Consider the following 27,740-nt stretch of genomic DNA (forward strand, 5'->3'; position numbering starts at 1 on the left):
TTCCTTGGCTCTTTTCCTCTTTGTCTGTGATTTAGAAAGACCTGCTTTCAAGAGGTTGACCACCGGAAGAACTCAAGGTGAGTGAATGACGGCGGTTTTCCCTTGTCCCTGGGGATACCTAGACAAGTGAATATGGAGCCCAAGAGGCAGTCGGGTTTTGTGGAAAGGCTGAGACGTGTCCCCTGCCTTGAGCTTGACCTGACCGATTGACCAAGGGGCGGTGATATGCACGGGTGGATAGTTAGGAAGCACAGGAACCTAGAAGAATTTCCACTTGAGTAATTTTTGATAGTCCGGTTCCCAGTCGGGTATGTCTACGGAATTTTGAGAATATTTTCAACTCTCAACTATTTACGCGATGGGAGTGTCTAGCAGCTCTACTGGAGAAACCAGAGAGACTTGCCCTAGTTGAAAGCCTGTGTCAGTGGCGACTGGACTCTTAGGATCTCCAGGGCCTCTTTCCCAGACATCCTGGTATTGGGTGAAGAACTGAGTAGCCTGACACCTCGTTGTAGGATTGAAGAAAAGGCAGCAGCACCAATATTTGAGTCAGAAAGCTAATGTCAGGTTCAATACCATTCGGTAAGTGGGTCGCGAGCGTCACGACTAGTTTCAGGTTCATGCCACAGGAGGTCAGGATCTGCTGAGAGTCTAATCAGGAAATGCAGGCATAACTGCTGCCTTCCACATGTGGAAAGATCATTTTCTTGACAGATCTTTGGAATCTTGTAGAGATTCCATAGAACTCCTATTCCGTGTGCCACACGGGATCCTCTGATGCTTGATATACAGGAGGAGATGTGTTCCCTCTCTGGGGATTATTGGGGCCTGAGGTAGATTCGATTGCGTCTCTCCATGGCTCAGTGGTGAAATGAAAGCGTTGAAGGACTGTGGCAATTTTAACAAGTGTTGGCAGAATTCTTGGAAAGCTATTCTTTTCCAAATGTCCTCCAGCTGATTTGAAGGCCCCCCGGTACTGGGGACTCTTGGGTGCCATTTCCCGGGAGTCCGCACACGCTGGACAGTGCCCGTGGACGCATATTTGGCTGCCTTCAACACCTCAGTCAGGCTTAATCAATTGCAAAGTCTCCTTTTGCCTGGGTCCTCCTGAAAATTTGTGCTACATCCAGAGACCTCTATGCCTTGTTCTGAATACTGCATGATTCTCTCCTTCTGTCATGGGTCAGCAGACTCCCCAGTGGGTTGCAAATGGCTGTCTTGATTTTGTCCATGTGTTCGCGAATGTCTGGCTGAAAGCATAGCCTTAGGGAAATGAGTTTCTCTCCTGGGATCCCTGTCTTACTGATTTCCCCTTTTCAAAGGGTTAGTGAGGTCGATGTCTCTTGTCCCGCTTTCATGGGGGTCAAGCCAACTGCCCGGGAAAGGGGAAGACGATGTGTGAACCCTCTCATCCACTGTCCTTCCTGCGTGGAAGGAAGACATTTGTGGTAAGCATCTTCAGGTCTCAGGGGATTTTTCCTGGGGAGTGATATGGCTGGGGTCAATGATGACATTTTCTGTCTGGAAGAGAGATGATGACCTAAAAATCATGCTCAGAGAGGTTATGCTGAGGCCCTGTGGGAAAGTCCTTTGGCCCCGCCTTACCGATCTTCTTTAGAGCGGACTCCCATTTTGATTTCTTTCACCTGCACCAAGTAATCCAAAAGACCTGGGTGGCCGATTTTGGTCAGGCTGATTCCTTGGCTCTTTTCCTCTTTTTGTGTCCTTTAGCAAAACCTGCCTCCGAGGAGTTCACCGTTGCGAGGACAAGAGGTGAGGGATTTCCCGTGATTTGCCCTGGCCCCATCTGACACTTAGGCAAGTGAGGATACACCGCAAAAGGCAGTAGGGTTTGCTGGCAAAGCTGAGGCATGTCCCCTGGTGTGTGCTTGACTTTGCCTGGTTGACTAAGTGGCGGTGATGTGCGTGGGTGGATACTTAGGAATCAGAGAATCCTGAAAAATGTGCGCTGGGGTCATCTTCGATAGCCTGGGTCCAAGTCCGATACGGCCTACTGAAATGGGAGAAGCGGCCAACTAGAAAAATGTATTTTCCTGAGATATTTATGAGATGTGAATGGCTCAGAGCTCTACAGGGGACCGGTCAACTTGCTGTAATTGAAAGCGTGTGTCAGTTGCGGTTGGACTCGTAGGATTTGCAGGGCGCTTTTCCCATGAATCTTGAAATTGGATGAGCGACTCAGTAGTCTGATAGCTGGCTCCAGCTTTCAAGTAAAGGTAGCTGCACAGATAACTGCGTAGAAAATCTAAAGTCAGGGTCGATGCCAGGTGTGAAGGGGACACGAGGGTCAGGAGCACTTTCAGGTTGATGCCACAGGAGGTCATGTTTCCCTGGGGCTCTAGACAGTGAAAGCAGGCGTAAGTGCTGCCCTGCACATGTGCAAAGATCACTGTTCCTACAGAGTTCGTTGGAATCCTGTAGAGGTTCCATAAGACTCCTGCTCTCTTTGTGCCAAGGAATCCTCTGATGGTTGATAAACAGGAGGAGATGTGTTCCCTGTGTTGCCATTCTTGGGGAATGAGGTGGCCTGGAGTGTGTCTCTCCATGGCACAAGGTTGAAATCAAACTCTGGAAATGCCTAGTGGAATTTCGGGCCAAATTCTTGGTGAAAGCACTCTTCCGAGTGTCCCACAGCTCCTTTGAAGATCCCCAGTTTTGGGAACCCGTGGATGTCATTTCCTGGAAGTGCTCGGCACGGATCCGTGCCTGGGGACACAGATTTGGCTTCCTTGTAGACATTAGCCGGGGCTGATCAAATGAAAAGCCTGTTCTTGGCTGGGACTGCCTGAGTATTTTTCTCCATTCGGAGCCCTCTACGCCTTGTCTTGATCTGGCACGTGTCTGCCTTTCTGTCAAGGGTCAGCAGTCTCACTAACGGGCCAGAAGTGTGTGTCTTGATTTTGTCCCTATTTTGGGCTATATGTGGAAAAAGCATAGCTGTTAGGCAATGAATGTCTCTCGTCTGATGTCTGACTTACCTCTTTGCCCTTCCTAAAAGGATTGCAAGGTCGAAGCCTGTTTTACTGCTTTCATGAGGGTCAAGCTACTCCCCGGGACACCGGAAGAGGATGTGCGAACCTTCTCCTCCTGCGTGATTGCGGGCTGGAAGGACGATGTCAGTGGTGAGGACCTTGAGGACTCAGGTGATTTTTCCCGGGGTTTGAGATGTCTCGGGTCAATGAAGACACCTCAACTTGTCTCGAAGAGAGATGATGACATAAAAATCATGCACAATAGGATCACGCTGAGGCCCAGAGAGAAACTCCTTTTCCCCAACGTTAATGATCTCCTTTAGAGTGGACCCCCGTTTTGATCCCTTTTTCCATCACCAAGTCATCAGAAACTCCTCCCTGACCGATTTTTGTCATGCTGATTCCTTGGCTCTTTTCCTCTTTGTCTGTGATTTAGAAAGACCTGCTTTCAAGAGGTTGACCACCGGAAGAACTCAAGGTGAGTGAATGACGGCGGTTTTCCCTTGTCCCTGGGGATACCTAGACAAGTGAATATGGAGCCCAAGAGGCAGTCGGGTTTTGTGGAAAGGCTGAGACGTGTCCCCTGCCTTGAGCTTGACCTGACCGATTGACCAAGGGGCGGTGATATGCACGGGTGGATAGTTAGGAAGCACAGGAACCTAGAAGAATTTCCACTTGAGTAATTTTTGATAGTCCGGTTCCCAGTCGGGTATGTCTACGGAATTTTGAGAATATTTTCAACTCTCAACTATTTACGCGATGGGAGTGTCTAGCAGCTCTACTGGAGAAACCAGAGAGACTTGCCCTAGTTGAAAGCCTGTGTCAGTGGCGACTGGACTCTTAGGATCTCCAGGGCCTCTTTCCCAGACATCCTGGTATTGGGTGAAGAACTGAGTAGCCTGACACCTCGTTGTAGGATTGAAGAAAAGGCAGCAGCACCAATATTTGAGTCAGAAAGCTAATGTCAGGTTCAATACCATTCGGTAAGTGGGTCGCGAGCGTCACGACTAGTTTCAGGTTCATGCCACAGGAGGTCAGGATCTGCTGAGAGTCTAATCAGGAAATGCAGGCATAACTGCTGCCTTCCACATGTGGAAAGATCATTTTCTTGACAGATCTTCGGAATCTTGTAGAGATTCCATAGAACTCCTTTTCCGTGTGCCCCACGGGATCCTCTGATGCTTGATATACAGGAGGAGATGTGTTCCCTCTCTGGGGATTATTGGGGCCTGAGGTAGATTCGATTGCGTCTCTCCATGGCTCAGTGGTGAAATGAAAGCGTTGAAGGACTGTGGCAATTTTAACAAGTGTTGGCAGAATTCTTGGAAAGCTATTCTTTTCCAAATGTCCTCCAGCTGATTTGAAGGTCCCCCGGTACTGGGGACTCTTGTGTGCCATTTCCCGGGAGTCCGCACACGCTGGACATTCCCCGTGGACGCATATTTGGCTGCCTTCAACACCTCAGTCAGGCTTAATCAATTGCAAAGTCTCCTTTTGCCTGGTCCTCCTGAAAATTTGTGCTACATCCAGAGACCTCTATGCCTTGTTCTGAATACTGCATGATTCTCTCCTTCTGTCATGGGTCAGCAGACTCCCCAGTGGGTTGCAAATGGCTGTCTTGATTTTGTCCATGTGTTCGCGAATGTCTGGCTGAAAGCATAGCCTTAGGGAAATGAGTTTCTCTCCTGGGATCCCTGTCTTACTGATTTCCCCTTTTCAAAGGGTTAGTGAGGTCGATGTCTCTTGTCCCGCTTTCATGGGGGTCAAGCCAACTGCCCGGGAAAGGGGAAGACGATGTGTGAACCCTCTCATCCACTGTCCTTCCTGCGTGGAAGGAAGACATTTGTGGTAAGCATCTTCAGGTCTCAGGGGATTTTTCCTGGGGAGTGATATGGCTGGGGTCAATGATGACATTTTCTGTCTGGAAGAGAGATGATGACCTAAAAATCATGCTCAGAGAGGTTATGCTGAGGCCCTGTGGGAAAGTCCTTTGGCCCCGCCTTACCGATCTTCTTTAGAGCGGACTCCCATTTTGATTTCTTTCACCTGCACCAAGTAATCCAAAAGACCTGGGTGGCCGATTTTGGTCAGGCTGATTCCTTGGCTCTTTTCCTCTTTTTGTGTCCTTTAGCAAAACCTGCCTCCGAGGAGTTCACCGTTGTGAGGACAAGAGGTGAGGGATTTCCCGTGATTTGCCCTGGCCCCATCTGACACTTAGGCAAGTGAGGATACACCGCAAAAGGCAGTAGGGTTTGCTGGCAAAGCTGAGGCATGTCCCCTGGTGTGTGCTTGACTTTGCCTGGTTGACTAAGTGGCGGTGATGTGCGTGGGTGGATACTTAGGAATCAGAGAATCCTGAAAAATGTGCGCTGGGGTCATCTTCGATAGCCTGGGTCCAAGTCCGATACGGCCTACTGAAATGGGAGAAGCGGCCAACTAGAAAAATGTATTTTCCTGAGATATTTATGAGATGTGAATGGCTCAGAGCTCTACAGGAGACCGGTCAACTTGCTGTAATTGAAAGCGTGTGTCAGTTGCGGTTGGACTCGTAGGATTTGCAGGGCGCTTTTCCCATGAATCTTGAAATTGGATGAGCGACTCAGTAGTCTGATAGCTGGCTCCAGCTTTCAAGTAAAGGTAGCTGCACAGATAACTGCATAGAAAATCTAAAGTCAGGGTCGATGCCAGGTGTGAAGGGGACACGAGGGTCAGGAGCACTTTCAGGTTGATGCCACAGGAGGTCATGTTTCCCTGGAGCTCTAGACAGTGAAAGCAGGCGTAAGTGCTGCCTTGCACATGTGCAAAGATCACTGTTCCTACAGAGTTCGTTGGAATCCTGTAGAGGTTCCATAAGACTCCTGCTCTCTTTGTGCCAAGGAATCCTCTGATGGTTGATAAACAGGAGGAGATGTGTTCCCTGTGTTGCCATTCTTGGGGAATGAGGTGGCCTGGAGTGTGTCTCTCCATGGCACAAGGTTGAAATCAAACTCTGGAAATGCCTAGTGGAATTTCGGGCCAAATTCTTGGTGAAAGCACTCTTCCGAGTGTCCCACAGCTCCTTTGAAGATCCCCAGTTTTGGGAACCCGTGGATGTCATTTCCTGGAAGTGCTCGGCACGGATCCGTGCCTGGGGACACAGATTTGGCTTCCTTGTAGACATTAGCCGGGGCTGATCAAATGAAAAGCCTGTTCTTGGCTGGGACTGCCTGAGTATTTTTCTCCATTCGGAGCCCTCTACGCCTTGTCTTGATCTGGCACGTGTCTGCCTTTCTGTCAAGGGTCAGCAGTCTCACTAACGGGCCAGAAGTGTGTGTCTTGATTTTGTCCCTATTTTGGGCTATATGTGGAAAAAGCATAGCTGTTAGGCAATGAATGTCTCTCGTCTGATGTCTGACTTACCTCTTTGCCCTTCCTAAAAGGATTGCAAGGTCGAAGCCTGTTTTACTGCTTTCATGAGGGTCAAGCTACTCCCCGGGACACCGGAAGAGGATGTGCGAACCTTCTCCTCCTGCGTGATTGCGGGCTGGAAGGACGATGTCAGTGGTGAGGACCTTGAGGACTCAGGTGATTTTTCCCGGGGTTTGAGATGTCTCGGGTCAATGAAGACACCTCAACTTGTCTCGAAGAGAGATGATGACATAAAAATCATGCACAATAGGATCACGCTGAGGCCCAGAGAGAAACTCCTTTTCCCCAACGTTAATGATCTCCTTTAGAGTGGACCCCCGTTTTGATCCCTTTTTCCATCACCAAGTCATCAGAAACTCCTCCCTGACCGATTTTTGTCATGCTGATTCCTTGGCTCTTTTCCTCTTTGTCTGTGATTTAGAAAGACCTGCTTTCAAGAGGTTGACCACCGGAAGAACTCAAGGTGAGTGAATGACGGCGGTTTTCCCTTGTCCCTGGGGATACCTAGACAAGTGAATATGGAGCCCAAGAGGCAGTCGGGTTTTGTGGAAAGGCTGAGACGTGTCCCCTGCCTTGAGCTTGACCTGACCGATTGACCAAGGGGCGGTGATATGCACCGGTGGATAGTTAGGAAGCACAGGAACCTAGAAGAATTTCCACTTGAGTAATTTTTGATAGTCCGGTTCCCAGTCGGGTATGTCTACGGAATTTTGAGAATATTTTCAACTCTCAACTGTTTACTGGCTGGGAGTGTGTAGCAGCTCTACTGGAGAAACCAGAGAGACTTGCCCTAGTTGAAAGCCTGTGTCAGTGGCGACTGGACTCTTAGGATCTCCAGGGCCTCTTTCCCAGACATCCTGGTATTGGGTGAAGAACTGAGTAGCCTGACACCTCGTTGTAGGATTGAAGAAAAGGCAGCAGCACCAATATTTGAGTCAGAAAGCTAATGTCAGGTTCAATACCATTCGGTAAGTGGGTCGCGAGCGTCACGACTAGTTTCAGGTTCATGCCACAGGAGGTCAGGATCTGCTGAGAGTCTAATCAGGAAATGCAGGCATAACTGCTGCCTTCCACATGTGGAAAGATCATTTTCTTGACAGATCTTCGGAATCTTGTAGAGATTCCATAGAACTCCTTTTCCGTGTGCCCCACGGGATCCTCTGATGCTTGATATACAGGAGGAGATGTGTTCCCTCTCTGGGGATTATTGGGGCCTGAGGTAGATTCGATTGCGTCTCTCCATGGCTCAGTGGTGAAATGAAAGCGTTGAAGGACTGTGGCAATTTTAACAAGTGTTGGCAGAATTCTTGGAAAGCTATTCTTTTCCAAATGTCCTCCAGCTGATTTGAAGGTCCCCCGGTACTGGGAACTCTTGGGTGCCATTTCCCGGGAGTCCGCACACGCTGGACAGTGCCCGTGGACGCATATTTGGCTGCCTTCAACACCTCAGTCAGGCTTAATCAATTGCAAAGTCTCCTTTTGCCTGGGTCCTCCTGAAAATTTGTGCTACATCCAGAGACCTCTATGCCTTGTTCTGAATACTGCATGATTCTCTCCTTCTGTCATGGGTCAGCAGACTCCCCAGTGGGTTGCAAATGGCTGTCTTGATTTTGTCCATGTGTTCGCCAATGTCTGGCTGAAAGCATAGCCTTAGGGAAATGAGTTTCTCTCCTGGGATCTCTGTCTTACTGATTTCCCCTTTTCAAAGGGTTAGTGAGGTCGATGTCTCTTGTCCCGCTTTCATGGGGGTCAAGCCAACTGCCCGGGAAACGGGAAGACGATATGTGAACCCTCTCATCCACTGTCCTTCCTGCGTGGAAGGAAGACATTTGTGGTAAGCATCTTCAGGTCTCAGGGGATTTTTCCTGGGGAGTGATATGGCTGGGGTCAATGATGACATAATCTGTCTCGAAGAGAGATGCTGACCTAAAAATCATGCTCAGAGAGGTTATGCTGAGGCCCTGTGGGAAAGTCCTTTGGCCCCGCCTTACCGATCTTCTTTAGAGCGGACTCCCATTTTGATTTCTTTCACCTGCACCAAGTAATCCAAAAGACCTGGGTGGCCGATTTTGGTCAGGCTGATTCCTTGGCTCTTTTCCTCTTTTTGTGTCCTTTAGCAAAACCTGCCTCCGAGGAGTTCACCGTTGCGAGGACAAGAGGTGAGGGATTTCCCGTGATTTGCCCTGGCCCCATCTGACACTTAGGCAAGTGAGGATACACCGCAAAAGGCAGTAGGGTTTGCTGGCAAAGCTGAGGCATGTCCCCTGGTGTGTGCTTGACTTTGCCTGGTTGACTAAGTGGCGGTGATGTGCGTGGGTGGATACTTAGGAATCAGAGAATCCTGAAAAATGTGCGCTGGGGTCATCTTCGATAGCCTGGGTCCAAGTCCGATACGGCCTACTGAAATGGGAGAAGCGGCCAACTAGAAAAATGGGTTTTCCTGAGATATTTATGAGATGTGAATGGCTCAGAGCTCTACAGGAGACCGGTCAACTTGCTGTAATTGAAAGCGTGTGTCAGTTGCGGTTGGACTCGTAGGATTTGCAGGGCGCTTTTCCCATGAATCTTGAAATTGGATGAGCGACTCAGTAGTCTGATAGCTGGCTCCAGCTTTCAAGTAAAGGTAGCTGCACAGATAACTGCATAGAAAATGTAAAGTCAGGGTCGATGCCAGGTGTGAAGGGGACACGAGGGTCAGGAGCACTTTCAGGTTGATGCCACAGGAGGTCATGTTTCCCTGGAGCTCTAGACAGTGAAAGCAGGCGTAAGTGCTGCCTTGCACATGTGCAAAGATCACTGTTCCTACAGAGTTCGTTGGAATCCTGTAGAGGTTCCATAAGACTCCTGCTCTCTTTGTGCCAAGGAATCCTCTGATGGTTGATAAACAGGAGGAGATGTGTTCCCTGTGTTGCCATTCTTGGGGAATGAGGTGGCCTGGAGTGTGTCTCTCCATGGCACAAGGTTGAAATCAAACTCTGGAAATGCCTAGTGGAATTTGGGGCCAAATTCTTGGTGAAAGCACTCTTCCGAGTGTCCCACAGCTCCTTTGAAGATCCCCAGTTTTGGGAACCCGTGGATGTCATTTCCTGGAAGTGCTCGGCACGGATCCGTGCGTGGGGACACAGATTTGGCTTCCTTGTAGACATTAGCCGGGGCTGATCAAATGAAAAGCCTGTTCTTGGCTGGGACTGCCTGAGTATTTTTCTCCATTCGGAGCCCTCTACGCCTTGTCTTGATCTGGCACGTGTCTGCCTTTCTGTCAAGGGTCAGCAGTCTCACTAACGGGCCAGAAGTGTGTGTCTTGATTTTGTCCCTATTTTGGGCTATATGTGGAAAAAGCATAGCTGTTAGGCAATGAATGTCTCTCGTCTGATGTCTGACTTACTTCTTTGCCCTTCCTAAAAGGATTGCAAGGTCGAAGCCTGTTTTCCTGCTTTCATGAGGGTCAAGCTACTCCCCGGGACACCGGAAGAGGATGTGCGAACCTTCTCCTCCTGCGTGATTGCGGGCTGGAAGGACGATGTCAGTGGTGAGGACCTTGAGGACTCAGGTGATTTTTCCCGGGGTTTGAGATGTCTCGGGTCAATGAAGACACCTCAACTTGTCTCGAAGAGAGATGATGACATAAAAATCATGCACAATAGGATCATGCTGAGGCCCAGAGAGAAACTCCTTTTCCCCAACGTTAATGATCTCCTTTAGAGTGGACCCCCGTTTTGATCCCTTTTTCCATGACCAAGTGATCAGAAACTCCTCCCTGACCGATTTTTGTCATGCTGATTCCTTGGCTCTTTTCCTCTTTGTCTGTGATTTAGAAAGACCTGCTTTCAAGAGGTTGACCACCGGAAGAACTCAAGGTGAGTGAATGACGGCGGTTTTCCCTTGTCCCTGGGGATACCTAGACAAGTGAATATGGAGCCCAAGAGGCAGTCGGGTTTTGTGGAAAGGCTGAGACGTGTCCCCTGCCTTGAGCTTGACCTGACCGATTGACCAAGGAGCGGTGATATGCACGGGTGGATAGTTAGGAAGCACAGGAACCTAGAAGAATTTCCACTTGAGTAATTTTTGATAGTCCGGTTCCCAGTCGGGTATGTCTACGGAATTTTGAGAATATTTTCAACTCTCAACTATTTACGCGATGGGAGTGTCTAGCAGCTCTACTGGAGAAACCAGAGAGACTTGCCCTAGTTGAAAGCCTGTGTCAGTGGCGACTGGACTCTTAGGATCTCCAGGGCCTCTTTCCCAGACATCTTGGTATTGGGTGAAGAACTGAGTAGCCTGACACCTCGTTGTAGCATTCAAGAAAAGGCAGCAGCACCAATATTTGAGTCAGAAAGCTAATGTCAGGTTCAATACCATTCGGTAAGTGGGTCGCGAGCGTCACGACTAGTTTCAGGTTCATGCCACAGGAGGTCATGATCTGCTGAGAGTCTAATCAGGAAATGCAGGCATAACTGCTGCCTTCCACATGTGGAAAGATCATTTTCTTGACAGATCTTTGGAATCTTGTAGAGATTCCATAGAACTCCTTTTCCGTGTGCCCCACGGGATCCTCTGATGCTTGATATACAGGAGGAGATGTGTTCCCTCTCTGGGGATTATTGGGGCCTGAGGTAGATTCGATTGTGTCTCTCCATGGCTCAGTGGTGAAATGAAAGCGTTGAAGGACTGTGGCAATTTTAACAAGTGTTGGCAGAATTCTTGGAAAGCTATTCTTTTCCAAATGTCCTCCAGCTGATTTGAAGGTCCCCCGGTACTGGGAACTCTTGGGTGCCATTTCCCGGGAGTCCGCACACGCTGGACAGTGCCCGTGGACGCATATTTGGCTGCCTTCAACACCTCAGTCAGGCTTAATCAATTGCAAACTCTCCTTTTGCCTGGGTCCTCCTGAAAATTTGTGCTACATCCAGAGACCTCTATGCCTTGTTCTGAATACTGCATGATTCTCTCCTTCTGTCATGGGTCAGCAGACTCCCCAGTGGGTTGCAAATGGCTGTCTTGATTTTGTCCATGTGTTCGCCAATGTCTGGCTGAAAGCATAGCCTTAGGGAAATGAGTTTCTCTCCTGGGATCTCTGTCTTACTGATTTCCCCTTTTCAAAGGGTTAGTGAGGTCGATGTCTCTTGTGCCGCTTTCATGGGGGTCAAGCCAACTGCCCGGGAAACGGGAAGACGATGTGTGAACCCTCTCATCCACTGTCCTTCCTGCGTGGAAGGAAGACATTTGTGGTAAGCATCTTCAGGTCTCAGGGGATTTTTCCTGGGGAGTGATATGGCTGGGGTCAATGATGACATAATCTGTCTCGAAGAGAGATGATGACCTAAAAATCATGCTCAGAGAGGTTATGCTGAGGCCCTGTGGGAAAGTCCTTTGGCCCCGCCTTACCGATCTTCTTTAGAGCGGACTCCCATTTTGATTTCTTTCACCTGCACCAAGTAATCCAAAAGACCTGGGTGGCCGATTTTGGTCAGGCTGATTCCTTGGCTCTTTTCCTCTTTTTGTGTCCTTTAGCAAAACCTGCCTCCGAGGAGTTCACCGTTGCAAGGACAAGAGGTGAGGGATTTCCCGTGATTTGCCCTGGCCCCATCTGACACTTAGGCAAGTGAGGATACACCGCAAAAGGCAGTAGGGTTTGCTGGCAAAGCTGAGGCATGTCCCCTGGTGTGTGCTTGACTTTGCCTGGTTGACTAAGTGGCGGTGATGTGCGTGGGTGGATACTTAGGAATCAGAGAATCCTGAAAAATGTGCGCTGGGGTCATCTTCGATAGCCTGGGTCCAAGTCCGATACGGCCTACTGAAATGGGAGAAGCGGCCAACTAGAAAAATGGGTTTTCCTGAGATATTTATGAGATGTGAATGGCTCAGAGCTCTACAGGAGACCGGTCAACTTGCTGTAATTGAAAGCGTGTGTCAGTTGCGGTTGGACTCGTAGGATTTGCAGGGCGCTTTTCCCATGAATCTTGAAATTGGATGAGCGACTCAGTAGTCTGATAGCTGGCTCCAGCTTTCAAGTAAAGGTAGCTGCACAGATAACTGCATAGAAAATGTAAAGTCAGGGTCGATGCCAGGTGTGAAGGGGACACGAGGGTCAGGAGCACTTTCAGGTTGATGCCACAGGAGGTCATGTTTCCCTGGAGCTCTAGACAGTGAAAGCAGGCGTAAGTGCTGCCTTGCACATGTGCAAAGATCACTGTTCCTACAGAGTTCGTTGGAATCCTGTAGAGGTTCCATAAGACTCCTGCTCTCTTTGTGCCAAGGAATCCTCTGATGGTTGATAAACAGGAGGAGATGTGTTCCCTGTGTTGCCATTCTTGGGGAATGAGGTGGCCTGGAGTGTGTCTCTCCATGGCACAAGGTTGAAATCAAACTCTGGAAATGCCTAGTGGAATTTCGGGCCAAATTCTTGGTGAAAGCACTCTTCCGAGTGTCCCACAGCTCCTTTGAAGATCCCCAGTTTTGGGAACCCGTGGATGTCATTTCCTGGAAGTGCTCGGCACGGATCCGTGCGTGGGGACACAGATTTGGCTTCCTTGTAGACATTAGCCGGGGCTGATCAAATGAAAAGCCTGTTCTTGGCTGGGACTGCCTGAGTATTTTTCTCCATTCGGAGCCCTCTACGCCTTGTCTTGATCTGGCACGTGTCTGCCTTTCTGTCAAGGGTCAGCAGTCTCACTAACGGGCCAGAAGTGTGTGTCTTGATTTTGTCCCTATTTTGGGCTATATGTGGAAAAAGCATAGCTGTTAGGCAATGAATGTCTCTCGTCTGATGTCTGACTTACTTCTTTGCCCTTCCTAAAAGGATTGCAAGGTCGAAGCCTGTTTTACTGCTTTCATGAGGGTCAAGCTACTCCCCGGGACACCGGAAGAGGATGTGCGAACCTTCTCCTCCTGCGTGATTGCGGGCTGGAAGGACGATGTCAGTGGTGAGGACCTTGAGGACTCAGGTGATTTTTCCCGGGGTTTGAGATGTCTCGGGTCAATGAAGACACCTCAACTTGTCTCGAAGAGAGATGATGACATAAAAATCATGCACAATAGGATCACGCTGAGGCCCAGAGAGAAACTCCTTTTCCCCAACGTTAATGATCTCCTTTAGAGTGGACCCCCGTTTTGATCCCTTTTTCCATCACCAAGTGATCAGAAACTCCTCCCTGACCGATTTTTGTCATGCTGATTCCTTGGCTCTTTTCCTCTTTGTCTGTGATTTAGAAAGACCTGCTTTCAAGAGGTTCACCACCGGAAGAACTCAAGGTGAGTGAATGACGGCGGTTTTCCCTTGTCCCTGGGGATACCTAGACAAGTGAATATGGAGCCCAAGAGGCAGTCGGGTTTTGTGGAAAGGCTGAGACGTGTCCCCTGCCTTGAGCTTGACCTGACCGATTGACCAAGGAGCGGTGATATGCACGGGTGGATAGTTAGGAAGCACAGGAACCTAGAAGAATTTCCACTTGAGTAATTTTTGATAGTCCGGTTCCCAGTCGGGTATGTCTACGGAATTTTGAGAATATTTTCAACTCTCAACTATTTACGCGATGGGAGTGTCTAGCAGCTCTACTGGAGAAACCAGAGAGACTTGCCCTAGTTGAAAGCCTGTGTCAGTGGCGACTGGACTCTTAGGATCTCCAGGGCCTCTTTCCCAGACATCTTGGTATTGGGTGAAGAACTGAGTAGCCTGACACCTCGTTGTAGCATTCAAGAAAAGGCAGCAGCACCAATATTTGAGTCAGAAAGCTAATGTCAGGTTCAATACCATTCGGTAAGTGGGTCGCGAGCGTCACGACTAGTTTCAGGTTCATGCCACAGGAGGTCAGGATCTGCTGAGAGTCTAATCAGGAAATGCAGGCATAACTGCTGCCTTCCACATGTGGAAAGATCATTTTCTTGACAGATCTTTGGAATCTTGTAGAGATTCCATAGAACTCCTTTTCCGTGTGCCCCACGGGATCCTCTGATGCTTGATATACAGGAGGAGATGTGTTCCCTCTCTGGGGTTTATTGGGGCCTGAGGTAGATTCGATTGCGTCTCTCCATGGCTCAGTGGTGAAATGAAAGTGTTGAAGGACTGTGGCAATTTTAACAAGTGTTGGCAGAATTCTTGGAAAGCTATTCTTTTCCAAATGTCCTCCAGCTGATTTGAAGGTCCCCCGGTACTGGGGACTCTTGGGTGCCATTTCCCGGGAGTCCGCACACGCTGGACAGTGCCCGTGGATGCATATTTGGCTGCCTTCAACACCTCAGTCAGGCTTAATCAACTGCAAAGTCTCCTTTTGCCTGGGTCCTCCTGAAAATTTGTGCTACATCCAGAGACCTCTATGCCTTGTTCTGAATACTGCATGATTCTCTCCTTCTGTCATGGGTCAGCAGACTCCCCAGTGGGTTGCAAATGGCTGTCTTGATTTTGTCCATGTGTTCGCCAATGTCTGGCTGAAAGCATAGCCTTAGGGAAATGAGTTTCTCTCCTGGGATCTCTGTCTTACTGATTTCCCCTTTTCAAAGGGTTAGTGAGGTCGATGTCTCTTGTCCCGCTTTCATGGGGGTCAAGCCAACTGCCCGGGAAACGGGAAGACGATGTGTGAACCCTCTCATCCACTGTCCTTCCTGCGTGGAAGGAAGACATTTGTGGTAAGCATCTTCAGGTCTCAGGGGATTTTTCCTGGGGAGTGATATGGCTGGGGTCAATGATGACATAATCTGTCTCGAAGAGAGATGATGACCTAAAAATCATGCTCAGAGAGGTTATGCTGAGGCCCTGTGGGAAAGTCCTTTGGCCCCGCCTTACCGATCTTCTTTAGAGCGGACTCCCATTTTGATTTCTTTCACCTGCACCAAGTAATCCAAAAGACCTGGGTGGCCGATTTTGGTCAGGCTGATTCCTTGGCTCTTTTCCTCTTTTTGTGTCCTTTAGCAAAACCTGCCTCCGAGGAGTTCACCGTTGCGAGGACAAGAGGTGAGGGATTTCCCGTGATTTGCCCTGGCCCCATCTGACACTTAGGCAAGTGAGGATACACCGCAAAAGGCAGTAGGGTTTGCTGGCAAAGCTGAGGCATGTCCCCTGGTGTGTGCTTGACTTTGCCTGGTTGACTAAGTGGCGGTGATGTGCGTGGGTGGATACTTAGGAATCAGAGAATCCTGAAAAATGTGCGCTGGGGTCATCTTCGATAGCCTGGGTCCGAGTCCGATACGGCCTACTGAAATGGGAGAAGCGGCCAACTAGAAAAATGTATTTTCCTGAGATATTTATGAGATGTGAATGGCTCAGAGCTCTACAGGAGACCGGTCAACTTGCTGTAATTGAAAGCGTGTGTCAGTTGCGGTTGGACTCGTAGGATTTGCAGGGCGCTTTTCCCATGAATCTTGAAATTGGATGAGCGACTCAGTAGTCTGATAGCTGGCTCCAGCTTTCAAGTAAAGGTAGCTGCACAGATAACTGCGTAGAAAATCTAAAGTCAGGGTCGATGCCAGGTGTGAAGGGGACACGAGGGTCAGGAGCACTTTCAGGTTGATGCCACAGGAGGTCATGTTTCCCTGGAGCTCTAGACAGTGAAAGCAGGCGTAAGTGCTGCCTTGCACATGTGCAAAGATCACTGTTCCTACAGAGTTCGTTGGAATCCTGTAGAGGTTCCATAAGACTCCTGCTCTCTTTGTGCCAAGGAATCCTCTGATGGTTGATAAACAGGAGGAGATGTGTTCCCTGTGTTGCCATTCTTGGGGAATGAGGTGGCCTGGAGTGTGTCTCTCCATGGCACAAGGTTGAAATCAAACTCTGGAAATGCCTAGTGGAATTTCGGGCCAAATTCTTGGTGAAAGCACTCTTCCGAGTGTCCCACAGCTCCTTTGAAGATCCCCAGTTTTGGGAACCCGTGGATGTCATTTCCTGGAAGTGCTCGGCACGGATCCGTGCGTGGGGACACAGATTTGGCTTCCTTGTAGACATTAGCCGGGGCTGATCAAATGAAAAGCCTGTTCTTGGCTGGGACTGCCTGAGTATTTTTCTCCATTCGGAGCCCTCTACGCCTTGTCTTGATCTGGCACGTGTCTGCCTTTCTGTCAAGGGTCAGCAGTCTCACTAACGGGCCAGAAGTGTGTGTCTTGATTTTGTCCCTATTTTGGGCTATATGTGGAAAAAGCATAGCTGTTAGGCAATGAATGTCTCTCGTCTGATGTCTGACTTACTTCTTTGCCCTTCCTAAAAGGATTGCAAGGTCGAAGCCTGTTTTCCTGCTTTCATGAGGGTCAAGCTACTCCCCGGGACACCGGAAGAGGATGTGCGAACCTTCTCCTCCTGCGTGATTGCGGGCTGGAAGGACGATGTCAGTGGTGAGGACCTTGAGGACTCAGGTGATTTTTCCCGGGGTTTGAGATGTCTCGGGTCAATGAAGACACCTCAACTTGTCTCGAAGAGAGATGATGACATAAAAGTAATGCACAATAGGATCACGCTGAGGCCCAGAGAGAAACTCCTTTTCCCCAACGTTAATGATCTCCTTTAGAGTGGACCCCCGTTTTGATCCCTTTTTCCATCACCAAGTGATCAGAAACTCCTCCCTGACCGATTTTTGTCATGCTGATTCCTTGGCTCTTTTCCTCTTTGTCTGTGATTTAGAAAGACCTGCTTTCAAGAGGTTGACCACCGGAAGAACTCAAGGTGAGTGAATGACGGCGGTTTTCCCTTGTCCCTGGGGATACCTAGACAAGTGAATATGGAGCCCAAGAGGCAGTCGGGTTTTGTGGAAAGGCTGAGACGTGTCCCCTGCCTTGAGCTTGACCTGACCGATTGACCAAGGAGCGGTGATATGCACGGGTGGATAGTTAGGAAGCACAGGAACCTAGAAGAATTTCCACTTGAGTAATTTTTGTTAGTCCGGTTCCCAGTCGGGTATGTCTACGGAATTTTGAGAATATTTTCAACTCTCAACTATTTACGCGATGGGAGTGTCTAGCAGCTCTACTGGAGAAACCAGAGAGACTTGCCCTAGTTGAAAGCCTGTGTCAGTGGCGACTGGACTCTTAGGATCTCCAGGGCCTCTTTCCCAGACATCTTGGTATTGGGTGAAGAACTGAGTAGCCTGACACCTCGTTGTAGCATTCAAGAAAAGGCAGCAGCACCAATATTTGAGTCAGAAAGCTAATGTCAGGTTCAATACCATTCGGTAAGTGGGTCGCGAGCGTCACGACTAGTTTCAGGTTCATGCCACAGGAGGTCAGGATCTGCTGAGAGTCTAATCAGGAAATGCAGGCATAACTGCTGCCTTCCACATGTGGAAAGATCATTTTCTTGACAGATCTTCGGAATCTTGTAGAGATTCCATAGAACTCCTTTTCCGTGTGCCCCACGGGATCCTCTGATACTTGATATACAAGAGGAGATGTGTTCCCTCTCTGGGGATTATTGGGGCCTGAGGTAGATTCGATTGCGTCTCTCCATGGCTCAGTGGTGAAATGAAAGCGTTGAAGGACTGTGGCAATTTTAACAAGTGTTGGCAGAATTCTTGGAAAGCTATTCTTTTCCAAATGTCCTCCAGCTGATTTGAAGGTCCCCCGGTACTGGGAACTCTTGGGTGCCATTTCCCGGGAGTCCGCACACGCTGGACAGTGCCCGTGGACGCATATTTGGCTGCCTTCAACACCTCAGTCAGGCTTAATCAATTGCAAAGTCTCCTTTTGCCTGGGTCCTCCTGAAAATTTGTGCTACATCCAGAGACCTCTATGCCTTGTTCTGAATACTGCATGATTCTCTCCTTCTGTCATGGGTCAGCAGACTCCCCAGTGGGTTGCAAATGGCTGTCTTGATTTTGTCCATGTGTTCGCCAATGTCTGGCTGAAAGCATAGCCTTAGGGAAATGAGTTTCTCTCCTGGGATCTCTGTCTTACTGATTTCCCCTTTTCAAAGGGTTAGTGAGGTCGATGTCTCTTGTCCCGCTTTCATGGGGGTCAAGCCAACTGCCCGGGAAACGGGAAGACGATGTGTGAACCCTCTCATCCACTGTCCTTCCTGCGTGGAAGGAAGACATTTGTGGTAAGCATCTTCAGGTCTCAGGGGATTTTTCCTGGGGAGTGATATGGCTGGGGTCAATGATGACATAATCTGTCTCGAAGAGAGATGATGACCTAAAAATCATGCTCAGAGAGGTTATGCTGAGGCCCTGTGGGAAAGTCCTTTGGCCCCGCCTTACCGATCTTCTTTAGAGCGGACTCCCATTTTGATTTCTTTCACCTGCACCAAGTAATCCAAAAGACCTGGGTGGCCGATTTTGGTCAGGCTGATTCCTTGGCTCTTTTCCTCTTTTTGTGTCCTTTAGCAAAACCTGCCTCCGAGGAGTTCACCGTTGCAAGGACAAGAGGTGAGGGATTTCCCGTGATTTGCCCTGGCCCCATCTGACACTTAGGCAAGTGAGGATACACCGCAAAAGGCAGTAGGGTTTGCTGGCAAAGCTGAGGCATGTCCCCTGGTGTGTGCTTGACTTTGCCTGGTTGACTAAGTGGCGGTGATGTGCGTGGGTGGATACTTAGGAATCAGAGAATCCTGAAAAATGTGCGCTGGGGTCATCTTCGATAGCCTGGGTCCAAGTCCGATACGGCCTACTGAAATGGGAGAAGCGGCCAACTAGAAAAATGGGTTTTCCTGAGATATTTATGAGATGTGAATGGCTCAGAGCTCTACAGGAGACCGGTCAACTTGCTGTAATTGAAAGCGTGTGTCAGTTGCGGTTGGACTCGTAGGATTTGCAGGGCGCTTTTCCCATGAATCTTGAAATTGGATGAGCGACTCAGTAGTCTGATAGCTGGCTCCAGCTTTCAAGTAAAGGTAGCTGCACAGATAACTGCGTAGAAAATCTAAAGTCAGGGTCGATGCCAGGTGTGAAGGGGACACGAGGGTCAGGAGCACTTTCAGGTTGATGCCACAGGAGGTCATGTTTCCCTGGAGCTCTAGACAGTGAAAGCAGGCGTAAGTGCTGCCTTGCACATGTGCAAAGATCACTGTTCCTACAGAGTTCGTTGGAATCCTGTAGAGGTTCCATAAGACTCCTGCTCTCTTTGTGCCAAGGAATCCTCTGATGGTTGATAAACAGGAGGAGATGTGTTCCCTGTGTTGCCATTCTTGGGGAATGAGGTGGCCTGGAGTGTGTCTCTCCATGGCACAAGGTTGAAATCAAACTCTGGAAATGCCTAGTGGAATTTGGGGCCAAATTCTTGGTGAAAGCACTCTTCCGAGTGTCCCACAGCTCCTTTGAAGATCCCCAGTTTTGGGAACCCGTGGATGTCATTTCCTGGAAGTGCTCGGCACGGATCCGTGCGTGGGGACACAGATTTGGCTTCCTTGTAGACATTAGCCGGGGCTGATCAAATGAAAAGCCTGTTCTTGGCTGGGACTGCCTGAGTATTTTTCTCCATTCGGAGCCCTCTACGCCTTGTCTTGATCTGGCACGTGTCTGCCTTTCTGTCAAGGGTCAGCAGTCTCACTAACGGGCCAGAAGTGTGTGTCTTGATTTTGTCCCTATTTTGGGCTATATGTGGAAAAAGCATAGCTGTTAGGCAATGAATGTCTCTCGTCTGATGTCTGACTTACTTCTTTGCCCTTCCTAAAAGGATTGCAAGGTCGAAGCCTGTTTTCCTGCTTTCATGAGGGTCAAGCTACTCCCCGGGACACCGGAAGAGGATGTGCGAACCTTCTCCTCCTGCGTGATTGCGGGCTGGAAGGACGATGTCAGTGGTGAGGACCTTGAGGACTCAGGTGATTTTTCCCGGGGTTTGAGATGTCTCGGGTCAATGAAGACACCTCAACTTGTCTCGAAGAGAGATGATGACATAAAAGTAATGCACAATAGGATCACGCTGAGGCCCAGAGAGAAACTCCTTTTCCCCAACGTTAATGATCTCCTTTAGAGTGGACCCCCGTTTTGATCCCTTTTTCCATCACCAAGTGATCAGAAACTCCTCCCTGACCGATTTTTGTCATGCTGATTCCTTGGCTCTTTTCCTCTTTGTCTGTGATTTAGAAAGACCTGCTTTCAAGAGGTTGACCACCGGAAGAACTCAAGGTGAGTGAATGACGGCGGTTTTCCCTTGTCCCTGGGGATACCTAGACAAGTGAATATGGAGCCCAAGAGGCAGTCAGGTTTTGTGGAAAGGCTGAGACGTGTCCCCTGCCTTGAGCTTGACCTGACCGATTGACCAAGGAGCGGTGATATGCACGGGTGGATAGTTAGGAAGCACAGGAACCTAGAAGAATTTCCACTTGAGTAATTTTTGTTAGTCCGGTTCCCAGTCGGGTATGTCTACGGAATTTTGAGAATATTTTCAACTCTCAACTATTTACGCGATGGGAGTGTCTAGCAGCTCTACTGGAGAAACCAGAGAGACTTGCCCTAGTTGAAAGCCTGTGTCAGTGGCGACTGGACTCTTAGGATCTCCAGGGCCTCTTTCCCAGACATCTTGGTATTGGGTGAAGAACGGAGTAGCCTGACACCTCGTTGTAGCATTCAAGAAAAGGCAGCAGCACCAATATTTGAGTCAGAAAGCTAATGTCAGGTTCAATACCATTCGGTAAGTGGGTCGCGAGCGTCACGACTAGTTTCAGGTTCATGCCACAGGAGGTCAGGATCTGCTGAGAGTCTAATCAGGAAATGCAGGCATAACTGCTGCCTTCCACATGTGGAAAGATCATTTTCTTGACAGATCTTTGGAATCTTGTAGAGATTCCATAGAACTCCTTTTCCGTGTGCCCCACGGGATCCTCTGATGCTTGATATACAGGAGGAGATGTGTTCCCTCTCTGGGGTTTATTGGGGCCTGAGGTAGATTCGATTGCGTCTCTCCATGGCTCAGTGGTGAAATGAAAGTGTTGAAGGACTGTGGCAATTTTAACAAGTGTTGGCAGAATTCTTGGAAAGCTATTCTTTTCCAAATGTCCTCCAGCTGATTTGAAGGCCCCCCGGTACTGGGGACTCTTGGGTGCCATTTCCCGGGAGTCCGCACACGCTGGACAGTGCCCGTGGATGCATATTTGGCTGCCTTCAACACCTCAGTCAGGCTTAATCAACTGCAAAGTCTCCTTTTGCCTGGGTCCTCCTGAAAATTTGTGCTACATCCAGAGACCTCTATGCCTTGTTCTGAATACTGCATGATTCTCTCCTTCTGTCATGGGTCAGCAGACTCCCCAGTGGGTTGCAAATGGCTGTCTTGATTTTGTCCATGTGTTCGCCAATGTCTGGCTGAAAGCATAGCCTTAGGGAAATGAGTTTCTCTCCTGGGATCTCTGTCTTACTGATTTCCCCTTTTCAAAGGGTTAGTGAGGTCGATGTCTCTTGTCCCGCTTTCATGGGGGTCAAGCCAACTGCCCGGGAAACGGGAAGACGATGTGTGAACCCTCTCATCCACTGTCCTTCCTGCGTGGAAGGAAGACATTTGTGGTAAGCATCTTCAGGTCTCAGGGGATTTTTCCTGGGGAGTGATATGGCTGGGGTCAATGATGACATAATCTGTCTGGAAGAGAGATGATGACCTAAAAATCATGCTCAGAGAGGTTATGCTGAGGCCCTGTGGGAAAGTCCTTTGGCCCCGCCTTACCGATCTTCTTTAGAGCGGACTCCCATTTTGATTTCTTTCACCTGCACCAAGTAATCCAAAAGACCTGGGTGGCCGATTTTGGTCAGGCTGATTCCTTGGCTCTTTTCCTCTTTTTGTGTCCTTTAGCAAAACCTGCCTCCGAGGAGTTCACCGTTGCGAGGACAAGAGGTGAGGGATTTCCCGTGATTTGCCCTGGCCCCATCTGACACTTAGGCAAGTGAGGATACACCGCAAAAGGCAGTAGGGTTTGCTGGCAAAGCTGAGGCATGTCCCCTGGTGTGTGCTTGACTTTGCCTGGTTGACTAAGTGGCGGTGATGTGCGTGGGTGGATACTTAGGAATCAGAGAATCCTGAAAAATGTGCGCTGGGGTCATCTTCGATAGCCTGGGTCCGAGTCCGATACGGCCTACTGAAATGGGAGAAGCGGCCAACTAGAAAAATGTATTTTCCTGAGATATTTATGAGATGTGAATGGCTCAGAGCTCTACAGGAGACCGGTCAACTTGCTGTAATTGAAAGCGTGTGTCAGTTGCGGTTGGACTCGTAGGATTTGCAGGGCGCTTTTCCCATGAATCTTGAAATTGGATGAGCGACTCAGTAGTCTGATAGCTGGCTCCAGCTTTCAAGTAAAGGTAGCTGCACAGATAACTGCGTAGAAAATCTAAAGTCAGGGTCGATGCCAGGTGTGAAGGGGACACGAGGGTCAGGAGCACTTTCAGGTTGATGCCACAGGAGGTCATGTTTCCCTGGAGCTCTAGACAGTGAAAGCAGGCGTAAGTGCTGCCTTGCACATGTGCAAAGATCACTGTTCCTACAGAGTTCGTTGGAATCCTGTAGAGGTTCCATAAGACTCCTGCTCTCTTTGTGCCAAGGAATCCTCTGATGGTTGATAAACAGGAGGAGATGTGTTCCCTGTGTTGCCATTCTTGGGGAATGAGGTGGCCTGGAGTGTGTCTCTCCATGGCACAAGGTTGAAATCAAACTCTGGAAATGCCTAGTGGAATTTCGGGCCAAATTCTTGGTGAAAGCACTCTTCCGAGTGTCCCACAGCTCCTTTGAAGATCCCCAGTTTTGGGAACCCGTGGATGTCATTTCCTGGAAGTGCTCGGCACGGATCCGTGCCTGGGGACACAGATTTGGCTTCCTTGTAGACATTAGCCGGGGCTGATCAAATGAAAAGCCTGTTCTTGGCTGGGACTGCCTGAGTATTTTTCTCCATTCGGAGCCCTCTACGCCTTGTCTTGATCTGGCACGTGTCTGCCTTTCTGTCAAGGGTCAGCAGTCTCACTAACGGGCCAGAAGTGTGTGTCTTGATTTTGTCCCTATTTTGGGCTATATGTGGAAAAAGCATAGCTGTTAGGCAATGAATGTCTCTCGTCTGATGTCTGACTTACCTCTTTGCCCTTCCTAAAAGGATTGCAAGGTCGAAGCCTGTTTTACTGCTTTCATGAGGGTCAAGCTACTCCCCGGGACACCGGAAGAGGATGTGCGAACCTTCTCCTCCTGCGTGATTGCGGGCTGGAAGGACGATGTCAGTGGTGAGGACCTTGAGGACTCAGGTGATTTTTCCCGGGGTTTGAGATGTCTCGGGTCAATGAAGACACCTCAACTTGTCTCGAAGAGAGATGATGACATAAAAGTCATGCACAATAGGATCACGCTGAGGCCCAGAGAGAAACTCCTTTTCCCCAACGTTAATGATCTCCTTTAGAGTGGACCCCCGTTTTGATCCCTTTTTCCATCACCAAGTCATCAGAAACTCCTCCCTGACCGATTTTTGTCATGCTGATTCCTTGGCTCTTTTCCTCTTTGTCTGTGATTTAGAAAGACCTGCTTTCAAGAGGTTGACCACCGGAAGAACTCAAGGTGAGTGAATGACGGCGGTTTTCCCTTGTCCCTGGGGATACCTAGACAAGTGAATATGGAGCCCAAGAGGCAGTCGGGTTTTGTGGAAAGGCTGAGACGTGTCCCCTGCCTTGAGCTTGACCTGACCGATTGACCAAGGAGCGGTGATATGCACGGGTGGATAGTTAGGAAGCACAGGAACCTAGAAGAATTTCCACTTGAGTAATTTTTGATAGTCCGGTTCCCAGTCGGGTATGTCTACGGAATTTTGAGAATATTTTCAACTCTCAACTATTTACGCGATGGGAGTGTCTAGCAGCTCTACTGGAGAAACCAGAGAGACTTGCCCTAGTTGAAAGCCTGTGTCAGTGGCGACTGGACTCTTAGGATCTCCAGGGCCTCTTTCCCAGACATCTTGGTATTGGGTGAAGAACTGAGTAGCCTGACACCTCGTTGTAGCATTCAAGAAAAGGCAGCAGCACCAATATTTGAGTCAGAAAGCTAATGTCAGGTTCAATACCATTCGGTAAGTGGGTCGCGAGCGTCACGACTAGTTTCAGGTTCATGCCACAGGAGGTCAGGATCTGCTGAGAGTCTAATCAGGAAATGCAGGCATAACTGCTGCCTTCCACATGTGGAAAGATCATTTTCTTGACAGATCTTCGGAATCTTGTAGAGATTCCATAGAACTCCTTTTCCGTGTGCCCCACGGGATCCTCTGATGCTTGATATACAGGAGGAGATGTGTTCCCTCTCTGGGGTTTATTGGGGCCTGAGGTAGATTCGATTGCGTCTCTCCATGGCTCAGTGGTGAAATGAAAGTGTTGAAGGACTGTGGCAATTTTAACAAGTGTTGGCAGAATTCTTGGAAAGCTATTCTTTTCCAAATGTCCTCCAGCTGATTTGAAGGCCCCCCGGTACTGGGGACTCTTGGGTGCCATTTCCCGGGAGTCCGCACACGCTGGACAGTGCCCGTGGATGCATATTTGGCTGCCTTCAACATCTCAGTCAGGCTTAATCAACTGCAAAGTCTCCTTTTGCCTGGGTCCTCCTGAAAATTTGTGCTACATCCAGAGACCTCTATGCCTTATTCTGAATACTGCATGATTCTCTCCTTCTGTCATGGGTCAGCAGACTCCCCAGTGGGTTGCAAATGGCTGTCTTGATTTTGTCCATGTGTTCGCCAATGTCTGGCTGAAAGCATAGCCTTAGGGAAATGAGTTTCTCTCCTGGGATCTCTGTCTTACTGATTTCCCCTTTTCAAAGGGTTAGTGAGGTCGATGTCTCTTGTCCCGCTTTCATGGGGGTCAAGCCAACTGCCCGGGAAACGGGAAGACGATGTGTGAACCCTCTCATCCACTGTCCTTCCTGCGTGGAAGGAAGACATTTGTGGTAAGCATCTTCAGGTCTCAGGGGATTTTTCCTGGGGAGTGATATGGCTGGGGTCAATGATGACATAATCTGTCTGGAAGAGAGATGATGACCTAAAAATCATGCTCAGAGAGGTTATGCTGAGGCCCTGTGGGAAAGTCCTTTGGCCCCGCCTTACCGATCTTCTTTAGAGCGGACTCCCATTTTGATTTCTTTCACCTGCACCAAGTAATCCAAAAGACCTGGGTGGCCGATTTTGGTCAGGCTGATTCCTTGGCTCTTTTCCTCTTTTTGTGTCCTTTAGCAAAACCTGCCTCCGAGGAGTTCACCGTTGCGAGGACAAGAGGTGAGGGATTTCCCGTGATTTGCCCTGGCCCCATCTGACACTTAGGCAAGTGAGGATACACCGCAAAAGGCAGTAGGGTTTGCTGGCAAAGCTGAGGCATGTCCCCTGGTGTGTGCTTGACTTTGCCTGGTTGACTAAGTGGCGGTGATGTGCGTGGGTGGATACTTAGGAATCAGAGAATCCTGAAAAATGTGCGCTGGGGTCATCTTCGATAGCCTGGGTCCGAGTCCGATACGGCCTACTGAAATGGGAGAAGCGGCCAACTAGAAAAATGTATTTTCCTGAGATATTTATGAGATGTGAATGGCTCAGAGCTCTACAGGAGACCGGTCAACTTGCTGTAATGGAAAGCGTTTGTCAGTTGCGGTTGGACTCGTAGGATTTGCAGGGCGCTTTTCCCATGAATCTTGAAATTGGATGAGCGACTCAGTAGTCTGATAGCTGGATCCAGCTTTCAAGTAAAGGTAGCTGCACAGATAACTGCGTAGAAAATCTAAAGTCAGGGTCGATGCCAGGTGTGAAGGGGACACGAGGGTCAGGAGCACTTTCAGGTTGATGCCACAGGAGGTCATGTTTCCCTGGAGCTCTAGACAGTGAAAGCAGGCGTAAGTGCTGCCTTGCACATGTGCAAAGATCACTGTTCCTACAGAGTTCGTTGGAATCCTGTAGAGGTTCCATAAGACTCCTGCTCTCTTTGTGCCAAGGAATCCTCTGATGGTTGATAAACAGGAGATGTGTTCCCTGTGTTGCCATTCTTGGGGAATGAGGTGGCCTGGAGTGTGTCTCTCCATGGCACAAGGTTGAAATCAAACTCTGGAAATGCCTAGTGGAATTTGGGGCCAAATTCTTGGTGAAAGCACTCTTCCGAGTGTCCCACAGCTCCTTTGAAGATCCCCAGTTTTGGGAACCCGTGGATGTCATTTCCTGGAAGTGCTCGGCACGGATCCGTGCCTGGGGACACAGATTTGGCTTCCTTGTAGACATTAGCCAGGGCTGATCAAATGAAAAGCCTGTTCTTGGCTGGGACTGCCTGAGTATTTTTCTCCATTCGGAGCCCTCTACGCCTTGTCTTGATCTGGCACGTGTCTGCCTTTCTGTCAAGGGTCAGCAGTCTCACTAACGGGCCAGAAGTGTGTGTCTTGATTTTGTCCCTATTTTGGGCTATATGTGGAAAAAGCATAGCTGTTAGGCAATGAATGTCTCTCGTCTGATGTCTGACTTACTTCTTTGCCCTTCCTAAAAGGATTGCAAGGTCGAAGCCTGTTTTACTGCTTTCATGGGGGTCAAGCTACTCCCCGGGACACCGGAAGAGGATGTGCGAACCTTCTCCTCCTGCGTGATTGCGGGCTGGAAGGACGATGTCAGTGGTGAGGACCTTGAGGACTCAGGTGATTTTTCCCGGGGTTTGAGATGTCTCGGGTCAATGAAGACACCTCAACTTGTCTCGAAGAGAGATGATGACATAAAAATCATGCACAATAGGATCACGCTGAGGCCCAGAGAGAAACTCCTTTTCCCCAACGTTAATGATCTCCTTTAGAGTGGACCCCCGTTTTGATCCCTTTTTCCATGACCAAGTCATCAGAAACTCCTCCCTGACTGATTTTTGTCATGCTGATTCCTTGGCTCTTTTCCTCTTTGTCTGTGATTTAGAAAGACCTGCTTTCAAGAGGTTGACCACCGGAAGAACTCAAGGTGAGTGAATGACGGCGGTTTTCCCTTGTCCCTGGGGATACCTAGACAAGTGAATATGGAGCCCAAGAGGCAGTCGGGTTTTGTGGAAAGGCTGAGACGTGTCCCCTGCCTTGAGCTTGACCTGACCGATTGACCAAGGGGCGGTGATATGCACGGGTGGATAGTTAGGAAGCACAGGAACCTAGAAGAATTTCCACTTGAGTAATTTTTGTTAGTCCGGTTCCCAGTCGGGTATGTCTACGGAATTTTGAGAATATTTTCAACTCTCAACTATTTACACGATGGGAGTGTCTAGCAGCTCTACTGGAGAAACCAGAGAGACTTGCCCTAGTTGAAAGCCTGTGTCAGTGGCTACTGGACTCTTAGGATCTCCAGGGCCTCTTTCCCAGACATCTTGGTATTGGGTGAAGAACTGAGTAGCCTCATACCTCGTTGCAGCATTCAAGAAAAGGCAGCAGCACCAATATTTGAGTCAGAAAGCTAATGTCAGGTTCAATACCATTCGGTAAGTGGGT

General features: G+C 49.1%; 16 non-coding genes across 16 annotated transcripts; all 16 read left to right on the plus strand.

Moving 5' to 3' along the window:
- Positions 1-1,498: 1,498 nt before the first annotated feature.
- Positions 1,499-1,576, plus strand: LOC135230324 (small nucleolar RNA SNORD115). Its single transcript, XR_010320969.1, has one exon. It is a non-coding gene; the product is annotated as a small nucleolar RNA SNORD115 (small nucleolar RNA).
- A 1,617-nt stretch (positions 1,577-3,193) lies between these two features.
- On the plus strand, positions 3,194-3,274 carry LOC111747997 (small nucleolar RNA SNORD115). Its single transcript, XR_002783940.1, has one exon. It is a non-coding gene; the product is annotated as a small nucleolar RNA SNORD115 (small nucleolar RNA).
- A 1,617-nt stretch (positions 3,275-4,891) lies between these two features.
- LOC135230325 (small nucleolar RNA SNORD115) lies at positions 4,892-4,969 on the plus strand. The gene has a single exon (XR_010320970.1). It is a non-coding gene; the product is annotated as a small nucleolar RNA SNORD115 (small nucleolar RNA).
- A 1,617-nt stretch (positions 4,970-6,586) lies between these two features.
- LOC135230347 (small nucleolar RNA SNORD115) lies at positions 6,587-6,667 on the plus strand. The gene has a single exon (XR_010320992.1). It is a non-coding gene; the product is annotated as a small nucleolar RNA SNORD115 (small nucleolar RNA).
- A 1,618-nt stretch (positions 6,668-8,285) lies between these two features.
- Positions 8,286-8,363, plus strand: LOC135230334 (small nucleolar RNA SNORD115). The gene has a single exon (XR_010320979.1). It is a non-coding gene; the product is annotated as a small nucleolar RNA SNORD115 (small nucleolar RNA).
- Positions 8,364-9,980: 1,617 nt separating this feature from the next.
- Positions 9,981-10,061, plus strand: LOC135230362 (small nucleolar RNA SNORD115). The gene has a single exon (XR_010321006.1). It is a non-coding gene; the product is annotated as a small nucleolar RNA SNORD115 (small nucleolar RNA).
- Positions 10,062-11,679: 1,618 nt separating this feature from the next.
- LOC111747996 (small nucleolar RNA SNORD115) lies at positions 11,680-11,757 on the plus strand. The gene has a single exon (XR_002783939.2). It is a non-coding gene; the product is annotated as a small nucleolar RNA SNORD115 (small nucleolar RNA).
- Positions 11,758-13,374: 1,617 nt separating this feature from the next.
- LOC111748008 (small nucleolar RNA SNORD115) lies at positions 13,375-13,455 on the plus strand. Its single transcript, XR_002783951.1, has one exon. It is a non-coding gene; the product is annotated as a small nucleolar RNA SNORD115 (small nucleolar RNA).
- Positions 13,456-15,073: 1,618 nt separating this feature from the next.
- LOC111747998 (small nucleolar RNA SNORD115) lies at positions 15,074-15,151 on the plus strand. The gene has a single exon (XR_002783941.2). It is a non-coding gene; the product is annotated as a small nucleolar RNA SNORD115 (small nucleolar RNA).
- A 1,617-nt stretch (positions 15,152-16,768) lies between these two features.
- Positions 16,769-16,849, plus strand: LOC135230374 (small nucleolar RNA SNORD115). Its single transcript, XR_010321019.1, has one exon. It is a non-coding gene; the product is annotated as a small nucleolar RNA SNORD115 (small nucleolar RNA).
- A 1,618-nt stretch (positions 16,850-18,467) lies between these two features.
- LOC111747990 (small nucleolar RNA SNORD115) lies at positions 18,468-18,545 on the plus strand. Its single transcript, XR_002783933.2, has one exon. It is a non-coding gene; the product is annotated as a small nucleolar RNA SNORD115 (small nucleolar RNA).
- Positions 18,546-20,162: 1,617 nt separating this feature from the next.
- LOC135230375 (small nucleolar RNA SNORD115) lies at positions 20,163-20,243 on the plus strand. Its single transcript, XR_010321020.1, has one exon. It is a non-coding gene; the product is annotated as a small nucleolar RNA SNORD115 (small nucleolar RNA).
- A 1,618-nt stretch (positions 20,244-21,861) lies between these two features.
- Positions 21,862-21,939, plus strand: LOC135230320 (small nucleolar RNA SNORD115). The gene has a single exon (XR_010320965.1). It is a non-coding gene; the product is annotated as a small nucleolar RNA SNORD115 (small nucleolar RNA).
- A 1,617-nt stretch (positions 21,940-23,556) lies between these two features.
- On the plus strand, positions 23,557-23,637 carry LOC135230367 (small nucleolar RNA SNORD115). Its single transcript, XR_010321012.1, has one exon. It is a non-coding gene; the product is annotated as a small nucleolar RNA SNORD115 (small nucleolar RNA).
- Positions 23,638-25,255: 1,618 nt separating this feature from the next.
- On the plus strand, positions 25,256-25,333 carry LOC135230321 (small nucleolar RNA SNORD115). Its single transcript, XR_010320966.1, has one exon. It is a non-coding gene; the product is annotated as a small nucleolar RNA SNORD115 (small nucleolar RNA).
- A 1,614-nt stretch (positions 25,334-26,947) lies between these two features.
- On the plus strand, positions 26,948-27,028 carry LOC135230349 (small nucleolar RNA SNORD115). Its single transcript, XR_010320993.1, has one exon. It is a non-coding gene; the product is annotated as a small nucleolar RNA SNORD115 (small nucleolar RNA).
- Positions 27,029-27,740: the final 712 nt, after the last annotated feature.

The sequence above is a fragment of the Loxodonta africana genome, unplaced genomic scaffold, assembly GCF_030014295.1.
Source record: "Loxodonta africana isolate mLoxAfr1 unplaced genomic scaffold, mLoxAfr1.hap2 scaffold_99, whole genome shotgun sequence".
NCBI classification, from domain to species: domain Eukaryota; kingdom Metazoa; phylum Chordata; class Mammalia; order Proboscidea; family Elephantidae; genus Loxodonta; species Loxodonta africana.